Source organism: Suricata suricatta, chromosome 4 (assembly GCF_006229205.1).
Source record: "Suricata suricatta isolate VVHF042 chromosome 4, meerkat_22Aug2017_6uvM2_HiC, whole genome shotgun sequence".
Lineage (NCBI taxonomy): Eukaryota > Metazoa > Chordata > Mammalia > Carnivora > Herpestidae > Suricata > Suricata suricatta.
The window spans coordinates 42,563,811-42,586,262 of NC_043703.1; the positions used below are offsets into that span (position 1 = coordinate 42,563,811).

At 36.7% G+C, this 22,452-nt stretch overlaps 1 long non-coding RNA gene across 2 annotated transcripts; it reads left to right on the top strand.

The window, feature by feature from the left end:
• Nucleotides 1-1,559: 1,559 nt before the first annotated feature.
• Nucleotides 1,560-18,981, top strand: LOC115290495. 2 transcript variants are annotated; one of them, XR_003908144.1, is made up of 5 exons: nt 1,560-1,643; nt 12,100-12,242; nt 14,610-14,671; nt 15,367-15,964; nt 18,776-18,981. It is a non-coding gene; the product is annotated as an uncharacterized LOC115290495 (long non-coding RNA). The 2 variants fall into 2 exon arrangements; XR_003908145.1 differs by lacking the exons at nt 1,560-1,643; nt 12,100-12,242 and adding an exon at nt 10,479-10,746.
• The last annotated feature ends 3,471 nt before the right edge of the window (nt 18,982-22,452 follow it).

Sequence of the window (22,452 nt, forward strand, 5' to 3'; positions counted from 1 at the left end):
AACATGTTCTTGTGGGTCCAAGAGATTTTGCTATAATATATATATATTTATAATTTGTATTTTATTTTCTATGAAAACTTGAGGCAAATGGGTGATTAGTGGTCTCAATAGAAAATGAAAATTTCTATTTTCAAAACATACCATTTTGTGTTGACCATTTGTAGGGTTCTTATATCTGAGTACCATATACAATTTCCTGACTTACCAGTTTAACTGCTTACAGTACATTGTACTAGTGTACTGCAAATGTATACCTATTGTTCCAAACATAACAACATCCACGAGGAAATAATACAAACTGTTAAATCTATGACTAACAGTTTCATTTAAACTAAAATTAGCATTGTCCAGAGGCTCTTTCAGGACCAAGAACTGTCACAGAATATCGGAGACCCTGGTCATACTTCAGATATCATGGCAGGAGAGTTATAAGAAATGCAGTTAGGCACAGGCCAGATTGTGAGAAGAGCCAATGCCTGTGACTTAAAGATTTAGGCTTTCTTCTTTTTTTCCTTGCATAGAAAAAGTATAAAAAGAGATGTTCTACTATGTTCTTCAAAATTACTGATGATGAAAAACTTACCAAAATATTTATATAAACATACACATATCCCTACTAAATAATGACTATCATATAAGCATAGCACTTTTTCAAAACTAAAGAGCCATATATAGTGAAGTTATATAGTGAGTGCAAAAATATACACAACTATGTTGTTAATGTGGAATTAAAAGAATAATAACACTGCACTTGGGGGATGTGAATTACTTATATTGTGTGATTTTGCTACATGGATACATGGATAACTTCTCAATCTTCTGCCCTGATTGTGTAGAAAGAGCTATAAAATTTGACAAAGTTTCAAATGGAAGTTTGGAAATTCTAAATAACCTCATAGCAATTAAGGACCAAGCAGAAGCCAGATCACACATTCATCTGGCATTCTTTTTTAAGACTCTTAAACAAAGATGTGTTAGCAGGATTAAGCAACAGGCAATACTGAGCCACCCACTGACTAACAACGGCAGTAAGACAATATTGCTTGTAGGCGCAGGCACGGAAATGGCATGACTAGGATTCTGTTTAGCAGTGGGACCTTAAAAGAAGAGCTATCAGAAGCTGTAGAACAGAATTCCTGTAAAGACTGAGGCCGTGAGAAGGAACAAAAAGATTAATTATCCCAAGTCCCCCTTCCTCCTACACTACTCTGATCTCTTGTGGATAACTTCAGTTAGTCAAACCCCACTGGGAACCAGTGTGCCAAGAAAGCTAGGGGAGGTACTTCATAAAGAAAAATCTGATGGGCACACAGTAAAGGAATGAGGTGGAGCACAAGTGGGGAGCAGGGGGAAAGAATAGCCAATAGAATGCTCTTGCAAGATCTGATTTATCAAAATAAATAAAAGAGATTTATATAATGAAAAACTCAATGATGAACATGTCATAATTGTCTCAGTGGTAATATGATCCTAGTGCTTTGACATCCTAAATTATCCCTCATTAGTACTGCAGCAGTGCACCCTGAATGACCACCCAGATGGGTTAGACAAGCAAGTATTTTGAAAACGGTGCTGTGGAGGCTTCATCTGTTCCCTTCCCCATTCACGTTCTCCCCTCTTCTTGAAAAGAACCTGATATCCTGGTAAGTAGGCCCTTGCTCTATTTTCACATTTACTAGATAGATAGATAGATACACATGTGTACACACACACACACACACACACACACACACACACACACACACAGCTGCCTCCTTCTTAACTTATATGAATGGAAAATTCTGTATATTTTTAGTTTTGTGTTTTCATAATACCTTTGTTGAGCTATAACTTTCACTTCATAAAATTCACCCTTTTTAAGTGTTTTTAGGGGTACCTGGGTGGCTCCGTCAGTTAAGCAGCTGACTCTTGTTTTCGGTTCAGGTCATAATCTCACAGTTCATGAGGTCAAGCCTCACATCTGGCTCCATAATAATGGTACAGAGCCTGCTTGGGATGCTCTCTCTCACCCTCTCTCTCAAAGGGTAGAGCCCTGATTTGATAGGCTTAGTTGATCACTCTCTCTCTTTCCCATCTCTCATGAACAAAGAAGAGGTCATGTGAGTACACAGCTAGCTGGTAGTTTTCTACAAAAAAAGGGGCTCAAGATGAAACCTACTGTACCAGCAATTTGATCTTGGACTTCGAGCCTTCAGAACTCTGAGAAGTAAATTTCTGTTGTTTAAGGCACCCTGTCTGCGGTATTTTGTTTTAGCAGCTATAGCTGAACAAGACATGTATGACAGGTGAATTAAATATAGCTGTTATTTTAATGGGCGAATGATATAAATAAAAATTTTCCCAAAGATTATACAAATAACCATTATTCACATGAAAAGATAGTCATTATCATAAGCCATGAGGTAACTGCAAATGAAAACCACAAGACACCAATTCTGATGTCCTCACAAAAATTATATGTGAATTTTATAGCAGTATCATTCATGGCAACCAAAATGTGGAAATAATTCAACTATCAACTAGTTAATGGGTTAAAAAATATGATGTAGCCATATAAGTGGAATATAATTTACCATAAAAATATTTAAAATGCAAATACATAAGACAACATGGATGAATCTTGTAAACATTATGCTAAGTGAAAAAAGTCAGACCCCAAATGACACATGTAGTATGATCCTATTGATGAGAAATGTTCAAACTAAGCAAGACCATAGAGACAAGTAGAGTAGTGGTTGCCAGGGCCTAGGGGAAGACAAGAATTGAAAATGACTGTGGATGGGCATGTGCTTTTGTTTTGTCATGATGAAACTATTCTAATTTCTAAAATTGGTGATGGTTGCACAACTCAGTGCACACACTGAAAACTACTTATTTATTTATTTATTTTAAATTTACCCATCTTTTTCCATTGCCTTATGGTAAAAAGATAGATTACTGATTTGAGATCTTTCTTCTTTTTTAAAACTATAAACATTAAGGCTGCACATTTCCCTGCAATTACATGATTCCACAAGATTTTACATGTTGTATCTTCATGTTCATTCATCTCAAAGTATTTTTTAATTTCCCTTGTGATTTCATCTTTAACCTGTTGGCTATGTTAAGAAAATGATATTTAATTTCCACGTATTTCTGAACTTGCCAAATTTCCCTCTGTTATTATACTTAATTTCACTCCACTGTAGTCAGAGGATAGTAATTTATGTGATCTCAGTCCTTGTAACTTTAATTACACTTGGTTTATGGCTTATCATATGTACTATATTGCAGAATGTTCCATGAGCACATACACACCTTGTTAGGTGGAGTTTTAAACAGATGTCTGTGTGTCTAGTTGGTTTATAGTGCTGTTCAAGTCTTCTATCTTCTTATTGGTCTTCTGCCTAGTTGTTCTAACCATTAGTGAAAGAAAGGCATTGAAATCTCAAACTGTTATAGTTGAATTATCTGTATGTCCCTTCAATTCCGTCAATTTTTTTCTTTATATATGCTAGTGCTCCACTGCTAGGTATGTGTATAATTGTGATCTATTTTTCTGATAGATTAAACCTTTATTCAATATCTTTATCTCTAGTCCCATTTTTTTGTTTTAAAATTAACTTTTGTCTGGTTTTAATATAGCCACTTCAGCTTTCTCAACCTTTAATCCGTTTGTATCTTTGAGCATGAAGTGTGTCTTCTGTACCTAGCATATATTTGGTCTTGGTTTGGTTTTGTTTTCATTCATTCTGACATTTTCTGCTTCTTAATTATACTGTTTAATTCATGTATGTTTAATGTTATCATTTATATAGTTAGATTTACATTCCCATTTTACCTTTAGTTTTCTGTAGGTCTCATGATGTTAATTTCTCTACACTTCCTTTTGAATCAAGTAAATATTTTCTGGTGTAGTATTTTAGTTCCTTTAATGATTTTTTAAAAGTAAACTATATGTCTATGTATTTATTAGAGGCTATTCTGGGGCATACTATATATATATTATCAGAATCTACCAGTGTATACTGACTTACCTTCAGTGAGACTCAATCCTATCTCATGCTATTCCCTTTCTCCTCTCTTCTATCATCGTTATGTTATACATATTTTATTTATATATGTTACAAAACCAATAAGGCATTGTTATAATTATTGCATTATATATCTTTTAAAGAAGCTGAGAGTAGGGTGGTGCCGGGTGACTCAGTTGACTGAATGTCTGACTCTTGATTTTGCCTGAGGTAGTGATCTGACTGTAGTGAGATCTATCTCTGCATCGGCGCTGTGCTGAGTGTGAGGCCTGCTTGAGATTCTCTCTCTCGACCCCTCCCCTGCTTGTGCACACTCTTACTCTCCCTCTCAAAATAAATAAATAAGCAGGAAAAAAATAAAGAAGCTAAGAGAAAAAATAAGTAGATATTCATAGAGTTTGTTATAATACCTTACATTTCTGGGTTTATTCCTATAGATTCAAGTTACTATCTGGTATCATTCTGCACTTTTCTCCCACCCACATGCTCTGTACTGTTAATGTCAAATATATTCCATTTCCCAATGGTGTTAGGCTCCACCATCCAATTAATTACATTATATATATTTTTTTTTGTAAAGATTTTTATTTATTTTTGAGAGACAAAGACAGTGTGAGCAAGGGAGGGTCAGAGAGAGAGGGAGACACAGAACCCAAAGCGGGCTCCAGGCTCTGAGCTAGCTGTCAGCACAGAGCCCAATGTGTGTCTAGAACCTATGAACCACGAGATCATGACCTGAGCCGAAGCCAGATGCTTAACTGACTGAACCACCCAGGCGCCCCACATTATATATTGTTTTATCTAATTGTTTGAGTCAGATAAGACAAGATAGGAGAGAAATATGCATTTTTACTGGCTGTTTTTGTTTTCATTTAATTAGCTTTACCAGTGTTCTTAATTTTTGTCATGGGTTTGAATTACTATCAGGGGTTTTCCTTTCACCTAAAAAAAACTTCTCTTAGTACTTCTTATAAGTATGTTCAGCTAGATATGAAATCTCTTTTTATTTTTTTAATCTGAGGACATCTTTATTTCAGATTAAATTTTGAAAAAGACAATTTTGCTGGATATGAGTCCTGATTGACCTCTTTGGTGTTTGGTTTCAGCACTTGAATAGCACCCTGCATTCTGGTCTTCACTGTTTCTGACAATTAATCTCACTGGAGTTCCCATGTAGAGGATTCATAAAGGACTTGCTGCTTTCAAGATGTTCTTGAAAATTTTCACCTTTCATTAGTTTTCCTATGTATCTGAGTATAGATTTATTTCCTTTTATCCTTCTTGGAGTTGTTTGCTTCTTAGGATGTGTAGATTAAGGTTTTTCCTCAAATTGGGGAAATACTCAGTCATGTTTTCAGTTTTTTTAAATCCTTTTCCCTCTCTCATCTCACTCCCTAGCGGGTGTAGCCTTGGGCACAGGACATGCATCCAAGGATGACAGTGGTTTCCACTGGACTATCTTTGGCTGCCTCCTTCTGGGATCTGTTAAGCTGTAGGCCTTTCTTGGTACCAAATAGTTAGGTTCCATTAATTGCTTGCTCGTAGCACTATTGTTTTGACAATGTCCTTGGGGCATAAATTGCTACACATTGTGATCCAATTAAATTAAGGCATTTTTCAGGGGTAGTTTTGAGGCAAATGTTCAGAATTTGTTCTGACTACAGGAGGGCTCTTAGTTGTATCTCTCCCTGATTCTTTCTTGTATATTAACTGGCCTATAGTTTAGTTTGTTACTCTCACGGAGCTACCGGCTTCCTATAATTGCTTAAAGAATAGAGTCCGTGTACTTGGGCAGAGCTTCAGAGCTCTCCGTTCTTGTAGCCATGCTCTCCCGCGGGGGCTGACTTTCCGCACCACTGCTCCAAAGCTGGAGATGCAAACAGCTGCCTGCTTCTCCTTGAATGACAGTCCTGCTTTAAGAGCAGGGGGCTGGATGCAGACAAAGATGGTAGCCTCTAGTCTTTTCTGGTGTGGAAATTCTGTCCTACAAGCAAGGTAGGGCAAGGGTGATTGGGATCTCAGTATTCTCAGTCTTCCATGCCTGGGGTAGAACTTCCAAACTATAAGAGTGGGCTAAGTGGATGCTCTGAACGCTCATGGCTGGAGGAGGATGAGAAAAGGCTGACAGTTGGGAGAGATCCCACAGTCACGGAACGAGAGCTGGGGAAGAGAAGCTCTATATTCTTTGCAACAGTGATCCAGAGCTCCGAACTGCGGAGGTAGTGTGTAGAGTGGGCGTGGGTGTGACAAGTGTCACACACTTGCTATTCGTCCTGAAATTTAGTGGATGTTCTTGAATAAATGTTTCCACACATACTGTATACCCGCAGGACAGTTTCCAGACTTTAGATAACGGTTTAATTTTCATGAGTTATGGCTGTCTGGGGAGAGAGTCCATGGAGTCCTTACAATGCCATTTAGGAAACTGTTCATCTGTAAGCTTTCATTCTTGACTTTTTTTCCTTTCCTCAACCTTGACTGTATTCACCTTTACTGACAAATGTAGTAGGTCATGTTCATTGTTATTTTCTTACAGTTTTCCATTTTATGATTATACCGCAATTATTTTCTCCTGATCTAATATTGGTAGGGTTTTATAATATAATAAATGCTTCTATAAATATTATTGCCAGTGTCTCTTCATGCACAACTGATGAGGCTTTGGGGTAATGGTGGGGAGGTATGGAGCTGACGATCAAGAAAGAATTCGTGAAGGCAACTTTGGGGCAAAAAGGTGATTTTATTATAGCACAGGGATAGGACCCACGGGCAGAAAGAGCTGCACTGGGGTTTTGAAGAGTGGCCAGTTATATACTAGGAAGTAAAGTCAAAAGGGAGGCCTCCAGAGGGGCTTTGATATGCTAAAGAGGACTCCCCAGCTGCCTGAAGCCTTGATATTGTCAAGCTAAGGTTGTTTTCCCTCTAGTAAGGCATTAACATTATGACTATTGGGAGTTTCTGGAGAAATATTAAACTCTGTATTTGTCTCAAGTATTTGTCGTGGGCTACAGGGTATGAGGAAATTTAATTTTACCTGCCATTTTCTTCTTTCCTTCATTTTCCACATCAGGATGGAGGGTGATGTTGGTGCTCCAGGAACCTGAGTCTATAGGTGTCTGGAGATTAGGGTATTGATAAGATTGCCTTTTTCTTGTAATTTACTAAGATAATTGTAAACTGATGAAGACCCATGTCCTGTATAACTGTGATCTCTATCAGTCAGTCATTTGTTTTCTTTCCTTTCCTTTGTCCTTGGGCATCCCAGAGTGCCTGAGGAATATCACACACATCCCACCTGGGGGCAGGGCATGTGTGCTAGCTTGCACTTTGTGCTTAGCTTGTCCCAGCTCCCCTCATCACAACCACTAGACTTTCTCTAGGTTATACGCCTAGGATTGCAATAGCCAGATTTTATAGTGTGAACTAACCAACTGTTATTACCTAATGCCACATTCTTCTCAAAATATACTTTCACTGGCAGGATTCAAAAGAGCTCAGGGTGGTTTCCCATCCTTGACATAATTAAGTATTATAAGTCGTTTGTGATTTTTGTCTATACCATTTAGGTTTCATTTACATTAGTGAAATTGAATGTTTTTTTATGCTTCATGGCCTTGTAGATTTCCTACTTGGTAAAGTGTTTGTAGAACATTTGTTTGCCTATGTTTTATGTTGGGTTATGAGAATTTTTTTAATACTCTGGGAACCATTGGTACTTAGTCTGATATTGAAACACACTTCTTGAAAGTTTTTCAAATTTTTATAAATTTTGGTTTCATTTAGAATGTGTTTCATTGATGAATAGAACATCACAAGCTTATGTAACTGGATTTATCATTTTCCTATAAGGGTTTATGTCCTATTCACAGTGCTCTGGCATTCATCACCACAGGTCATACTTTGCCCACTGTGCTCATCAAACGCACAGTATTAAACTTAGGATTCTTCCAATTTTCCCGACAGGCTGTTTGCCATGTCACCTTTGCATTCTTCATCACAGGCAGTGACCCATCTCTCTCTCTCTCTGTTTATTTCCAAAGACACCTCTTTCTCTGCAGTGCTCTGGCACTCACTAGCACAAGCTCCATCTGTAATGGTCTCCCGCTGCTCACAGTGGGCTCTGCTCCTTCCACAGGCTCTTCATTCTTCACCACTAGCACTGCTCTTTGTGCAGTGCTTTTTCTGCATCCTGGTTAGTGTTTTATCCTTGGTGTTCTTTCTCCATTACCATCTGTAGTGTCTTCTGAGTCTTCGCCAAAGGCTGGGCTTCATTCCTGGTGCTCTTCTCTCATGCTCCATGGTAGGTCCTTCATCCATAGGGCCTCCCCATCCTGTACCTCGGGCAATAGTTCCTCTGTAGTGGTTGTCTCTATTCCTTCACAAGCAATATTTTTCTGTTTGTTTGGTTTTGTTGTTGCTGTTTCTGTTGTGTTCTTCCAATCTTCACCAAGCACTACTTCATGTACAAAACTGTTTTTCCAAGTCCACAAATGTCCCAAGTTTTCTTCTCATTCAGGGCCTGTTATTTTCTCAGTTTCTCTGCTTTGTGATTTCATGATACTATTCCTTTGGTTTCAGATGTAATGAACATTCCTATGAAAGTCCATTTTGACCCCACAATGTAAATTGCATTATTGATTTATATTCTCCCTTGTTATTCTGTATTATTTTTATAAAACCCTATGTCTACTTTATTTTTATATCATTTCATGTTTTCTATGTTAAACTATGTGTTTCATGTGAACACTGGCCAGGCTAATACAATTTTTTCTCATGTTAAACACAGTGCCAGGGTATAGACCATGAATAGCATTAATTTTTTTTAGAAATGGGGGGGTATGGGCACCTGGGTGGCTCAGTCGGTTAAGTCTCCGGCTTCAGCTCAGGTCAGATCTCACCTCTGTGGGTTCGAGCCCCGCGTCAGGCTCTGTGCTGACAGCTAGTTCAGAGCCTGGAGCCTGCTTCAGTTCTGTGTCTCCTTCTCTCTGCCCTTCCCCCTTTCATGCTCTGTCTCTCTATGTATCAAAAATAAATAAAACATTTAAAAAAAAATCCAGTCTGACAAACTTAAAAAAAAAATAGAAATGGGGGGGTAAATGAGAGTATAAATAAGTATTAATTATTTCAAGCATGTTTCTGTACTTAACTTTTAAGCAGGGCAAGAATGTTTAATGATTTAAGCTTATACTACTTAAATATATATTTACCTGCCAATCTTTTGATATAGAGGTTAAGTCCTTTTTGTTGATAACTATTTGCATGCCTTATCTCTTTTTACCCGACTTATGATTTCCCACTCTCTTCTAAGATAGATCTATAAATTGAATACATTTTCCTAGGAGTCTTAGAGTTATTCTAAAATTCACTTTATCATTTACTGTTATCTTATCCACACTGAATTTTACATTATTTCGGTTGGTTTGTTTGTATTCTCATCATCACCTTCATCACAAATCTTACGTGTACAGGGTATTTAATTAATTTATATAACACTATCATAAATTCAGTTGCATGAACTCACTTGGGAATACACAAGATAGACCGTAGTAAGCATTGACCCAATGAGTAGAAGTAGTGTTTGGGTATGGAAGAGCATTATCACCAGCCCATGTACATCACGTTCTAGGAATCAGTAATTTTTACTGGCTGTGAAGATTAACAGTTAATCCAGTAATTCAGTTAACTGCATATCAGCTAACAGACTTCTACTGGTATTCCATTCAATAGGCTATGGATATGTTTCAAATTTAAAAGATACAGTGCAGTGAAAAGATACCATAAGCAGTTATATAAATGTATCAGCCTTTAGCAGATTCTATTCTGATTTTTTTCCAGTGCTTATAGTGTAACAGTACATTAACAGTAGAGAACTATCATTATCTGAAGTTTCTGTGATTTTAGTTAAAATGCTATTCATATCATTAAAATGTATGACTTTATTATAAAATGTGAACTGTTTCCATTGGAACAAAATTACCTTTAAAAATAAGAGTTCCTTATATAAGTGATGAAGGTTACACATCACCATCAGTAAGTCATGTTCATATCATATATCTCCTGAAAAGATGCATTAAGAAGGGCACATCAGCTTAGTGGTGTTCTTATCCAAAAATATACAACCTCATCTAATCGTGACAAAATATCAAACAGATTGGTGGACATCTGAAAATATATCTGACCAGTGCTCTTCACAAAAATGCCAAAATCATAAAGCACAGGAAAAAACTAAAAAAAGTGGTCAGATTGTAGGAGATGAGTCATGACAACTAAATGTAACATAGTATCATGGACTGGAGCCTAAAATAGAAAAAGGACATTGAAAGAAACTGGTAAACTCTGAGAAAAATCTGTGATTTCCTTTATAGTACTGTATCAATGTTAATATCTAAATTTCAAAAAATGCACCATGGTTCTGTACGGTGTTAACATCAGGAGACGCCAGGTGAGGGATATACAGGATTCCTCTGTACTATCTATGCAACTCTCCTATAAATACAAAAGTATTTCAAAATAGAAAAGTCTAAGGATTTTTCCTTCTGCAAAGGTTTTATAGTATGTAGCTCTTCAAGTGTCCCTATAATTGACAATTGCCTGAAGAAATCAAAGTCCAAACCATGACATGTGTGCTACTGTCTCAATGCACCATTATTGACACCATTTCCCAATGCTAAGGATGGCTTCTGGGGAAAACGACATCTCGAGGTTCTTCAAACCTACTTCGGGTTAACCATGAGTAAGTCATAGAAGTTCTAGTTTTATTATGGTTATGACTTAACTTTTCTATATGTATTTTACCCAGGTGAGCCTTCTTCCCTCTGAAAATGATTTACTATCTAAAACTTGTGACCAAAGTTAGACATGTATGTATCCTAATGCTGAAGGGAATACCCTGTGGAGTGTAATAGTCTGGTTCCTCTGATTTGTTTCATGTTTTATCCCACTATATAGCATCCAGCATGATGAGGCAGTTGGACTTCAGCATACTGAACAAAAACCTTGCTCTGCACTTGTTGGCTCAGTTAAACTTGTGAAGCATCTTGCACTCTCTCTCAACTTTGAAAAATGTATAATGCATTATCATTTGGAAAGACTTGTTAAATGTTCAAATAAACTGACCCTGATTGCCCCACATCTTGGCATACAAATAACTAATAATTATAAGCTATATTCAAGAAGAAGCCATCACAATCTTGCCCATAAATTAAAAATATTCAAACAGCCTACACATCCAAAGGAAGAGTAATGATTTAGTTAATTAGGTATAGATATATAATTAAATAACATACACACATTAAAAAGCACTAATATAGACTATAATTTTATATTTTTGACATGAAAAACAAAAAGATATAAATTACCACCTCAACTCTCAGATATTACAAAATAAAAATTAAAGCAAAATTAAGTAACTTGTAAGTAAAGGACAGCATTGCTACTGCTTTATCTTGGTTTAAAACTGAATTCAGAGTTTGTCTCCCATTACTGTAAAAATCTGAATTAATTTTGAACTCAATTTGAAAATTTTCCATGATAAGTCCACATATAAAACATTTTCTTATACTTTAATTCTAAATATGAAGAAAATTTTGCATGTTGTTAGATTTATTTCTATTTTTTATATATCACCTTCATGAAAAATAATGCCCCTACATCATTCAGATACATTGAAGGAATATAAATATGTTTACTTACCATATAGGCCACAAATAGTTATTGATGCAAAATGAAAGTTTGAAATGTCTATTTTAGGTCTGTTCAGACATTAACCAATCTAATTTAATATTAGATCTTTTAAAAGAGAGACACAAGGGGAGGAGAGGGGGAGAGGGAGAGAGAGAATCTTAAGCATCGTCCATGCTCAGCGTGGAACTCGACACAGGGGCTCCATCCCACAACCCTGGGATCATGACCTGAGCCAAATCAAGAGTTGGTGGCTCAACCAACTGAGCCCCCCCCAGGTTCCCCTATTATTAGATCTTGTAAGTTATCTTTTTTCCACCTGGATTCTGGACAAAGTGTGTGTTTTATTCTTTAATTTACTCCTCCAAATAGATCATTTTATTTGGTTCTGTGTTACTACCTACAGATCAATTTACTTCAGAGGACTTCGCATGAGAAATTGTGGTTACGGTGAAGATAATTTGTTACCATGGAATCACAGAAGTAAAAATAGCACCTGATGAGCTGGTGCACTTGCCTATCTTCTCAAAGAGATATATTTTAAGCAAAGTAAGCATTAGGGTCAAAGATTTCACTTCATCATCTAAATCCCACTAGTTGAAAGACAGTTGCTCTTTGCTTCTCAATAATACAGTTGAAAGTCTGATAAAATAAAATATAGAACACTGGGTAGGAAACTAATTAGGACCCATGTATTAAGCACCAACTTATGTCTATCAATGAGGACAAATAGAAAAATAATAGGCATAAAAAACAAACAGCATCTTATGAGAAAAATTTATTTTCATGTCTAAATGTCAAAGTATCCAGGAATGAAATGTCCTACTCTTATTTTTAAAAAAAAGAAGTATTTCCTAATTTTTTGTCACAATTTTCTCAGTCATTTATAATCCCTTAATCAGTTTTGTATTCTATTTATGTTTTGTTTTCAATTTTTTCCATTCATTTCCATAAGGCATTTGAACCTTCTTTTTAAACTCAGAGATGGATATTTACTTTTTTTTTAATTTAATGTTTTTTTAATTTAATTTTGATACAGAGAGAGACAGAGCATGAGAGGGGGAGGGGCAGAGGAAGAGGGAGCTGTCAGCAAAAAAGCCGGTCACGGGGCTTGAACCCATGAACATAAGATCATGACCTGAACTGAAGTTGGAGGCCTAACCGACTGAGCCACCCAGGTGACCTCAGAGCTGTATATTTAAATATACTCTGGTGAAAACATTTTCTGAGGAATTCATCTAGGCTTACATAAAAAATTAAACATATCGCCTCTGTGGCTTAGTAGGTTAAATGTCTGGCTTCTGATTTCAGCTCAGGCCATGATCTCACATTTCATGAGATCAAGCCCCACATTGTTGAGCTCCGTACTGGTAGCATAGAGCCTGCTTGTAATTCTTTCTCTCTCTCCCTCCGTCTCTCTCTCTCTCTCTCTGCTCCTCCCCCACTCTCCCTCAAAATAAATAAAAACTTAAAAAAATTAAGCATATCTGGTATTTTGGAAAAGTTGGAGACTTTTAGTTAAGTTAAAAAATTTTTTTAAATCCTACTTTGACCTTCAATTTTACACTGATTTTAGGAACAACTGCCAGTGATGTTTATTTCATTCTTTTATTCAATACAATCACCTATGTAATGGGGAGAGGGGGTCACATTAGTTTCTTTAAACTTTTTAAAATATCTGTTACTTAATCTTTTCAAGGGTTAGCAGTGTCTTAAACATTATTACTCATTTCTTTTGTCCCTGCATGATCATCCTGCACTACGAACCATACAAAATTCCTCAAAAAAATTTTTTTTCACCCGACTAACAAATGACTCACTGTCACAGAAGCTACAGGGCCTGTGCAGAGTTATCTAGCTGATACACTTTGTGGGAAAAAAATAAACATACCGTATTCTCATAATGGTATAATGGTTATTTTCCCACCAATTGGATGATTTTTTAAGGATGAAAATGTAGACACACATTTTAAAATATCACTTACTCTTTTATTTATTTAAAAACTTTTTTAAAAATTTTTGTGAGAGAGAGAGAGCAAGAGTGAGAGACAGAGAATTGCAAGCAGGATCCATGGTGTCAATGCAGAGCCCACCCATGGGACTCAAAGAGTCGGTTGCTTAACTGAAAGAGCCAAGCAGGTGCCCCTGAAATAGACAGCATTTATAATGGACAGCCTAAAATTTGGAAAACTGGGGAGATGAGAGGAATGTTACTGATTTTTTATGAAATAATAATTTATATAGTTGCCTTCTTCTAGGTTCTGTCAGGTCTATAGAAGCAGCTTTAGTAAATCTGTTTGGTTTTTTATTTCTCTTAAAGAAATAAAAACCTAGCATTATTTGATATTTAAACTTCTGATACTAAATCTCTGCTTTCTCATATTTCCTTGGGAAATTCTGGAGAAAATTTTTTAAAATGCTACTTTCCAAAGAATATAGGAAAATAAAGAAGTAGAGAGAAAGTAAGGTACTGGGGAGAAGGTAGGTAAGAAAGAAGATTGGAGGGAAGAAGGAGATGGAAGAGAGCAGAAAAGTAGTGATCTTAGTAATACAGAACATATACTTGCTTGCATGAGGACAACGTCTGGTCTAAATTACTGTACCCATCCATGAAGCGGAAGTTCTGAGATCACCATCACAATCAACCAGTTAATTACTATATGCTGATGAACAACTTCACAAGTATTTTCTGTTCATTTGAAAGAAATTACTGTGAATTTGTGCCATTTGTTGCTGTGTCAGAACTTAGACTGTTTTAAAATTACAATTAAAAATACTTTTTTAATTCATAAAGTGAAAAAAGTTGAGCAAAATTTATGAATTTTTAAAACTGTGACACTGTAATCAGATCCCTAATGTGACTGCATATCTGCATTTACAACATCTGAATTTATAATATATCTATATTTCTAATAGGGCCCATCAGTGATCCTTCTGCGACAAGATCACCAAACATTTTCCCTATGTATTTAACACAGGTATGCTCTATGAAAAGCTGATTTATTTTATATAAGAGCATAACCACTCTGTAGAACTAGACGACACTCTTCTGTGCTAACATATTTTTTTTGTTTTTTTTTTTTTATTTATTTTTGAGAGAGAGAGAAAGACAGCATGAGCAGGGGAGGGTCAGAGAGAGAGGGAGACACAGAATTTGAAGACAGGCTCCAGGCTCTGAGCTAGCTCTCAGCACAGAGCCCAGTGATGTGGGGCTCGAACCCACAAACCTGAGCTGAAGGCGGATGCTTAAGCAACTGAGCCACCCAGGTCCCCCGAACATATCATTAAATAAATCTTACTGAATCTGTCTTGTATGACAGGTAATTCTGGGCCTACTATAAACTTTTATCCATGTGGATAGAATCTATCTGCTTTTTCACTTTTCTAAACTATAACTGATTGTTTCCTTTATAATTTGAAAGGTAGGGCTTTGATGGTATTTATTTTAGTTTTATAATTCAACTCCCTGAGGGCATTATATAGGGAACTGGGAAAACGAATACTTATAACCTGGGAATATGTTTATGTGCATTTATTTCTGTACCTCGTGCCAAGTCTACTATGTAAATGTCAGTTTCTTCCCTGCTTTTGGGTGAGTAAGTCACTTTGATTAGAAGTCAAGCTAAAATAAATCCTTGAACTCACAGGCCTTGTTTTTTCTTTTTGCTTTTAGGTCAATGCTTATTTTTCTGCAGGTACTAACCTCTGTTCTGTGGCTGCCAAACAGGCTTGTCTCCAGGATTCATCTCTCCTAATTAAGAAGCAGAATCAGAGGGAAGAAAATGGGCCCGCCCCCCCCCCCCAGTTCCTCCTCCAGCCTTTTCACTCCTGATGATCCTCCATCTGCAAAGGCTTCTGAGTTGCAATCCAGGGAACCTTGTAAAATATCTTCTACTCATTTACTTAAGCTGAAAGTATGTTCATGTGTCAAATCCCTGGAGAATGTCCTGTCTTTATCTCTTGTGTTCAAACTATATTTTGTGAATAATGTACAGAGCTTATTAAATGGTGATTAGGTCATTCTCTATTTGGACTTTAAAAGACATTTTCTCTGATAGATGCACTAGCTCTTCCTCTGCCATTTCCCTCAAAACTTTCTCTAACATTAAGGAAGATGCTAACGTTAAAGAAGAATTGGGATCTGTTAAGTCTACACCACTCGGACTAAATTATCACATATTTTTGCTCTGTTTTACATATGGTTGTACACAAGACTCCACCAGCACGAAAGTAGCCAGCATTATTAAGCAAGACGCGTGAAATAAGAACAGGTAAAATGATGCAAATGGCTGAAAACTATTCAGTGAGTTATAAAGAATCTAAATCAGAAATACTTATCCAAATATTACATTACTATTGTTAGGGGCAACAGAGATGAAAACTGCATTCACAGGTAGTTCTGTATTACATTAAATATAAGGACTTTTCAGATTTTGAAAAGTATATGAAAAATTACAAATTAGAAAAAGGGATAAGCTTTTCTTCAACCCCATACCTCTGAAAAATAGTTAATATTTCTTTCATGAGAAAATGCTCCTAGAAATATTATTTCAATTAGTGAGATTCTTAAAGTCATTTGAGCCCCATTTAGATACACAGTCACAGAATGTTCAGTACTCTTAACAATGAGGACCCTAGGCACAAAGTACTAAAGAGTTTTTGAAACTTTCTTATTAGTCAAAAGTATTTTTAATTGCATTACACTGTTTCTCCAGAAATTTTGGAGATACTTCTTAAACTTTGAGTCGCATATGTTTAAAAGTAAGGAAATATCCTTTTAATCCTTACTTAGTAAGGACAGAACACATAAACATTCTCATTCAATGTAGGTATGACATTTGAAAAACATGATTAACATAACCAATCTGTAGAACTAGACAAGTTTCTGTATTAATATAGCATTACATTAACCGCCCTGAATCTTTTTTTTACTATAAGTAATACTGATTAAATAAATTTGACACATGCTTTAAAAGATTAAAGAAGCAAATTTGACTTAATCATTTGAGCAATATACAAAATGGAATTCAGAATGACCAGATTTCAACATTAGGTGGAAACAGAGAAAGTTCCCAAAATAAGTGTGCATCTAGTCATGTTATATTCGGTATTTTCTTACTTCTATACTTTCTTACTTCTTACTTATTTCTGTAATTCAGAGAGACCTTCTTCTTAGAGATCTAGGGTCCACTAGACCATTCATAAAATGCTGTCACATATTTAAAAACTATCAATAGAAACCCCCAATTAAAATTTATCCTCCTTCTGCTTCATTTCTTGAGAATTTTTTCTATCCTAATTTTAACTAAGTTAATTTATATTCAAAATTTAACTAATTTACTTTAACAACTCTTACTCAGCTATTTTCTTTGTTCCAAACATTACCATGTACTCATGATATTTTTGTTTTATACTATGGTTAAAGATATAAGGCACATTTAAAGCACCTGTACTCTCAAACGAGACCAGTAAGTGTCCCAGAGAGCCATGAATGTTCGCCTTGGCCAGAGGTGATATTAAAAGGCTTCTGTAAAAAATAGATGGAAAGAAAGAACACTTTTGATAATTTTTTAAAAAACACATGATATAGGAAATTAAGCATCTCTTGAATAACAGAATGTAGTAGTAGTATTTGGAGACAGTGGGAATTTTTATAAAAGTGTTGTGAACAAGGCGAGAATGTCCATATGTAAGGAGAATGTACTGGAAAGCATCCTAAGTGAGAGAGTAGAGGATGATACAACTAAAGTTTTTGTTTTAAAAATAATAATAAATTAAAAAAAGCCTCTGTTGCTCGCTTTTGTTTTTTTTAATGTTTATTTATTTATTTGAGAGAGATAGCATGAACAAGAGAGTGGTAGAGAGGGAGGGAGAGAGAGATTCCCAAGCAAGTTCTGTGCTGTCAGAGTGGAGCCAACATGAGGTTTGATCCCACCCTCTGTGAGATCATGACCTGAGCTGAAATCAACAGTTGGTCCCTTAACCAGCTAAGCCACCCAGGTGCCCTGCTTTTATTTGTTTTTAATTGATGTACTCATTATGTAAGCTTTCAGGCAGAGATTTTATTTTATTAGTAGCCTGGCTCACTGAAAACCAGAATTTCAATGACAACAGAACCAGTTCCTTTAACAGTGATGTTTCCCTAATTTTTACTCTTCATTTTAAAATAACCTTTTACTGTGGCACCTAGGTGGCTCAGGCAGTTGAGCTTCCAACTCTTGATATCAGCTCAGATCATGATCCCAGGGTTGCAGAATTGAGCCTTGCAATGGGATCCACACTGAGTGTGGAATCTGAAGATTCTCTCTGCCTCTCTTTTCCTCTTTTGGTCTCTCTGTCTCTAAAATAAATAAGATGATAGCTATCTACCTAGCCAACTAGCTAGCTAGCTAGCTAGAGATGATATAGATATAAATAGATATATAGATATAGATAGATAAAAATAACTTTTTATTTAAATATATTTCACCACAGGTATCAAAAAGATTAAGAAGTCATGAGCATACACCTGAAATAATGTTAACCAAATAAACACATTTGTGTAATCACAGCACAGGTGATGAAACATGACATTTCCAACACTCTGTACTTGGCTTAATCTCCTTTAGTTACTGTATCTCCTACAAAGATAACTTGTATCCTGCCTTCTATCATGACAGATTATTTTTGTCTACTTATAAATGGAATAATGTATTCTGTACTAATTAATATCTGTTAAGTAGGCTTGCAATATTCATGCTTTGTGTAGCTAATTTCTTTCTTATTTGTCATCTCACAGTCCATAGTAAGTAAGAAATCATAATACAATTATCCATTTTACTGTTGTTGGTTACTTAGGCTGTCTCTTGCTTTTGGCTAATGTAAATAGTATAGAAATAAACAGTCTGCAATGGACTGAACCTCAAAATTCAGATATTGAAGCCATAATCCCCAAATGTGACTATATTTGGACCTGGGGCCTTTCGGGAGGCAATTAAAGTTAAACAGAACCAAAAGAGTGGGACTGCCAGTCCGTGGGGTTCATGTCCTTGTAAGAAAATAAAGTGAGAGAAAGGTATCTTTTTGTCTCTGTGCCAACCCAGGGCAAAGGCCATCTGATGACCCACCAAGAATAAGGCCATCTCTACACCAGAAAGAGAGCTTTCACTAGAAACGAGCCCTGGCACTTTGGTCTTGGACCCTGGCCTCCATAACTGTGAGAAGATAAACGTCTGTCAGTTAAGCCACCCAGCCTGTGACATTTTGTTACGGCAACGCAAGTAGACTAATAAACACTCGTGTATAAATATTATACACTCTCGTATTCATTTCAATATAGAGATTTTGCACGTATTTTATTAGTTTTATTCTTAGGTAAAGTTAGTTATCTATAACTACTAAAATGTTACCAATTCTTAAATTTCACCTTTGAATTTTTACTGACAATTTATACAACTATAATTATATTTTTAATTGGCCTAGGATACAGTTGCCTGGAAATTTTATCTTTTTTACTGTAACAGTTTATTTCTAGATTATCTTGGATTCTCTACATATACTTTAAGTCATTTCCAAATAAGAGTATTTCATTTCTTTTCTAATTCTTATAATTTACATTTTCTTGTCTTATTACACAAGCTAGAATTTATACCAATATAATAAACAAGAGTAGAAATAGTAAGCACACCTTCCTTATTACTGATCTTAAGATGAATACTTTCAGGGCACCTGGGTGGCTCAGCCAGTTAAACATTTGACTCTTGGTTTCAGCTCAGGTCATGATCTCACAGTTCATGAGTTTGAGCCCCACAACAGCTCTGCTCTGAGGGCACAGAGCCCGCTTGAAATTCATTCTCTCTCTCTCTCTCTCTCTCTCTCTCTCTCTCTCTCTCTCTCTCCCCTGCTCCCTCCCCTCTTGTGTTCTCTCTCTCTCAAAATACATACATACATACATAAGTACAGAAATAAAACTTTTAAAAATGATGGATACTTTCAATCTTTCACTGGTAAGTATGATGTTTAGTGGAGATATTTTAGAAATACTCCTTTACAAATTAAGGTAGCCCTTTGCCTACTAAAATCTTTCTCATTTATATATCAAATGATAAAATGCATCTACTGAGAATATCATTTTTTTCTCTTCCTTTGAATGAGTCATGATTTGATTAGAGAAGGAGAATCACTAAACATTATGTCAAATAAGGAGATTTTACATAAGTTTGACCCAGATAGTCTGTTACTGAGATAAGCAGTCTATGTAACTCTGTTGACTTGATGTCTGGTTCAGGACTGGGCATCGCCAGCATCCACAGTGCAGGCATTTGGGAAGGAAGATGCATGAAAGGCAGAGAAGATGGAGCACAAACTGAAACTCATGATACTAGCTGGAACTCACAAAGATAAAATGTTAGTCTCTCACCATATCTAAGCTTCCAACTTCAAAGATCTGAGGACCTGAAGGAGAAAATGGTGACTTTTCAGCTGATCCAGTAGCCAGAGAGGCAGAAAACCATGACCTAGACAAGGCTGGAGGACCTGATACCATGTACCAACAATGTGAGCCAGCTGACTGACCAGAGCACACATGAATTGCAATAGTGTCTAACAGTACTTTGATTCCCAAGCATGACAATGGCAGCTGTTTAACTTTTCACCTTCCAAATATTGCATAGATTTCTCTTATAACCAATCTGAGAGAAGCTGCAGATGAGGGATGAAAGCCTGTTCCAGTTGGGCTATATTGACACAAAACAAATTCATCTTGGCATCCATACATACACAGCTCTCCACACATAACTTCAAAATAAAGACAAAAGCTAAAGCCTGACTCCACATGACATGGTAGTATTATGGCTATTATAACTAAAAGCAGCCTAACTGTGAACCTTGGCCTCATTTCTAAGCATTTTCCTCCTTAAAGTAGCAAACATCAGAGTAGAGCGGGTAGGAGGGATGGGAATGTAAAGGGAGAGAACCACTTCATGCCAGTAAACAAGGCATTACATTTAATTTCAGCTGTAAGAAGCTTCCCACACAGCTCAATCAAACCATCCTCTCATGTTTTCAGTTCCTTTGAAGCTCTCTATCTACATTCCTAACACCAGATATTTCAGCCTTTGGGGACTTCTTGATTCAACTGGTATAGCAACATTGTCCTCAATCTGGGGTTGCAGGACTTGCTTCCCCGTTGTTGTAATAACATGCCTCCTCCTTCCTGCCTGAAGGAGAGTGAGCAACGATCAAAACACCATCTGGGCAATCTTTTCTTCTCACTGTTCTTCCTTTAAACATTCATTAACAGGTGGCAAAGCGGGGGACCCTTATCAACGCCCCCACTCACTCCCTGGTGAACATTCCCACTCACTCACCACTTGGGTTAGAATATTGGCCAATGGCTCTGACTGAGAATTTTCATATTCCTTGCATCAGCTCACAAGGCTCCCATCCTTTGTCTTTCACAAAGCTATACCTCTGGTAGAACTTTACTGGCATTGCAAAATCTTTCAGTAACTATGAAGGATCTGAACTTTATTTGTAAACTCACAAGTTAGTCTCCCACATTTTGATACACAGTGGAGAGAAACATCAGTATACTAGGTCAGAGATAAAGGAGTTATTAGTCACAGAAATGGTAGTAGCCAGAATATCTGCATTTATTCAGGTTCCCTGAACCCTAATTCCGAAAAAGTGATTCAAATGGGATTAGGTGCACATGATGGATAGCCCTTATCTTCCAAGGCTGTGTGCTCTGCAAACATCCTTTGAAAAACGTGTCAGTGCCTTTGTTCAAAAGACATATGGAAACATTGGAGAGCCATGGAGAATTGTCTCCCAATATTCAACTGAATTTTACTGAGCTCACAGGTGTAGATTAACAGGAAGAAGGCAATACAGAAGAGGAATGGGCCATGGACATCTGGGCCACAGGTCCTGTAACCTACTTAAAACTTTAGGACCTACTCAAGACCAATCTTGTATCTACCCCTCCTGTTTGATGATAGAATGTTACTGTATATATCTGCTTTTAAGGTTAGATAGGTCACAGAACACCCAATTCATGATGTTGAGACACATGGTAATTTTAGGCTATATGGTCAAGTGTTCTGCCTTTTCTAGGGCCCAAAGATAGTCAGAAACAGACTTTCAAAAAGAGAATTATTATTTTTAATTTTTTTAATGTTTACTTATTTTTGAGAGAGACAGACAGGGTGCAAGCTGGGGAGGGGCAGAGAGAGACACACACACAAAGAATCTGAAGCAAGTCCCAGGCTCTGAGCTGTCAGCACAGAGCCCTATGCAGGGCTGGAACCCACAGACTGCAAGATCATGACCTGAGCCAAAGTTGGACACTTAACTGACAGAGCCATCCAGGTGCCCCTCAAAAAGACAATTATTATCTGCTGTGTAAGGCATACACTGCTACAAATTTCTAAGGATCAGCTCAAAGGTCCAAGTAATATTCTTATTTTGCCAAAGATACTTCAAGGAAAACTGGATCTTTTGGGCTGCTAGTGGCAGAATAGTTTTTCATGGAACACCTTATCTGTTGCAGGGACGTTTATTGTTCTAATTCCTGTTCAAAACTGTCAACCTTTAGGATTGTTTGGCAAGTGGGTCAGAGATAGGGCATTTGCCTCCAATATCCAAAAGGCCCACCAAGCACTATCTCTTTTTCTTGTAGCACAAGGTGTCAGATGCAGAAATGGGGCCATTAAAGAAATATATCTCCATGTCTTGAGTAAATGAACCCCAAGATGTTTTACCAAGGTAACAGACCTGC